General features: G+C 50.2%; 1 protein-coding gene across 1 annotated transcript in view; it reads left to right on the top strand.

Annotated features, from left to right (window-relative positions):
- The window catches only part of GC (group-specific component (vitamin D binding protein)), a 68,862-nt gene extending 67,393 nt beyond the window's left edge, over positions 1-1,469 (top strand). Inside the window, exon 12 of the mRNA XM_012659834.1 lies at positions 1,459-1,469. The gene's annotated coding sequence lies outside the window, so the exon portion shown is untranslated. The remainder of the gene's footprint in view (positions 1-1,458) is intronic.
- The last annotated feature ends 271 nt before the right edge of the window (positions 1,470-1,740 follow it).

The following is a 1,740-nucleotide window of genomic DNA, read 5'->3' as shown; positions in this document are numbered from 1 at the left end:
CTGAAATAAAAAAATAAAATAAATAAATAAAAATAAAGGAAAGGTGTAAGCCCCACTCTCTGGGGAAGCCTCGGTGTGGTGGGTGCACCAACGGAGGGAAACAGCCACTCCTGACAGTCCCAGCTAGATCGTCCCTTGGTGCACCCGTGCCACTCAGCAGCATTGGGTAGAGGAGGGAATGGTGAGAAAAAGAGTCTGAGTGGAGGAGAGCTAGCACTCTGGTCATCTTTGCCCCCTCTCCCAGGAAGACAGCCCACCCAGAATGTCCAAGTCGTGGGATCACAGAGATCCCCCCGGGATTCACCGGCCCCCCGTGTCTCCTGCAGTCTGGGTAGGAGTTGGGAAATGTCTGTGTGGGAACAAGTAACACGAACACTAAAGGCTGAAGCTCCCTGGGGAGAACAAAGTCACGCAATGGGTGGAGAAGCAGTAGAGCGCCCTCCATCCGGCTCAGGTCTGTAATGATGGGGAGTGATCCCGAGGGCGCTGGCAGCCTCATGCTTTGTCTTCAAGAAGCTCCCAGTTCACTGGCGGCACCAGCCTTTGGGCTCATGAGGGTAGAGAAGCTCTCCAGCAGCTCAGGAGCCTGCTGCCTTCCAGAGGTGTGAGGGAAGGAGAAACAAAACCCCCACCTGCCCTTGCCGTGGGGGTTTTGACTCTAAGATTCTCAGGGGTTGATCTCTGCTGATATCTTGTTTCTTCTTGTTCTGCTCCACAACTACTTCCTCTGGAATCTCTGGTAGGTTTTGGCACTTTTCCCTCAGAATTACACCTGAGCTATGGTTTTTTTTCCATCTAAAACTTTTCCTTCTTTCTGAAACAATCTGGCAACCGATGCCTCCCATGAGCCATCCCCTCCATCCTTGTCTACAGCCTCCATTTGAAGTTACTCCATTCTCACTAAATAGCCGTGGAGAAAGAGGAAGCGTGTGAGTCATACCTGCATCATGCAGGTGTAACAGAAAGAAAAGGAGTTTTCGGGGAGATGTCTCTCTACTCACAATCCACAGTTCATTTTACTCCCCAGATGGAAAGCTCACCCCTGTACCTTGTCAAGGCAACAAGTACCCCTCTTAAGACATTAAATGGAAGGAATTATATTTCTTTCTCCAAAGCCTAAAAAAAAAAAAAACTGTAGCACTTGACCGGTACCTCCCTTGGATTCAGGCACACAGAGCACTAGCCAAGACACTCCCCAGGTAGCCAGGCATTCGTGGGTCCAAAGGGACACGATCACCAAAGAGTCCACTCTCCCTCCTTTCACTCTAATCCCAGGATGCCAGAATGGCATGCAAACGTCCAGCAACTGCGCAGGCCTCCTCTCTGGGCAGATCACGCTGCAACGGTGCAAAACTCTAGGTATAAAGGGTGGCCACGAGGCAGCTGGCTGAGGAGGATGTGGACAGAGTTTAGACATGAGGACCAAGGTGTGCACACGCATAGGTAGGAGGGCCTCACAGAGCTGGGAGGGGCCGGGAAAGCCCTGGATTGGAAGCTGCTTCTCCATATTTCGCCAAGCTCCATGACAGAGCTCAGAGGAGTCTAAGAGTTTTAAACTTAAACCTGGATTTCCAGGTGGTTATGAAGGTATATTTGCCAAGTTAGGAGGATAGAACATATTTTATTTATTTAACAGCTTGTCAGCTTGATTTCAAACATTGAAACATGTAGACATTTGTTACGTGGGCCTCCGTTTGTACTCTTATGCCTGGGCCCGCAGTATTGGGGTCGGGTCTGCAT

This window comes from Propithecus coquereli, unplaced genomic scaffold (genome assembly GCF_000956105.1).
Source record: "Propithecus coquereli isolate 6110/MARCELLA unplaced genomic scaffold, Pcoq_1.0 Scaffold64, whole genome shotgun sequence".
Classification (NCBI taxonomy): domain Eukaryota; kingdom Metazoa; phylum Chordata; class Mammalia; order Primates; family Indriidae; genus Propithecus; species Propithecus coquereli.
The sequence above is the reverse complement of the archived record's forward strand: the minus strand, read 5'-3'. Positions and strand labels throughout refer to the sequence as shown.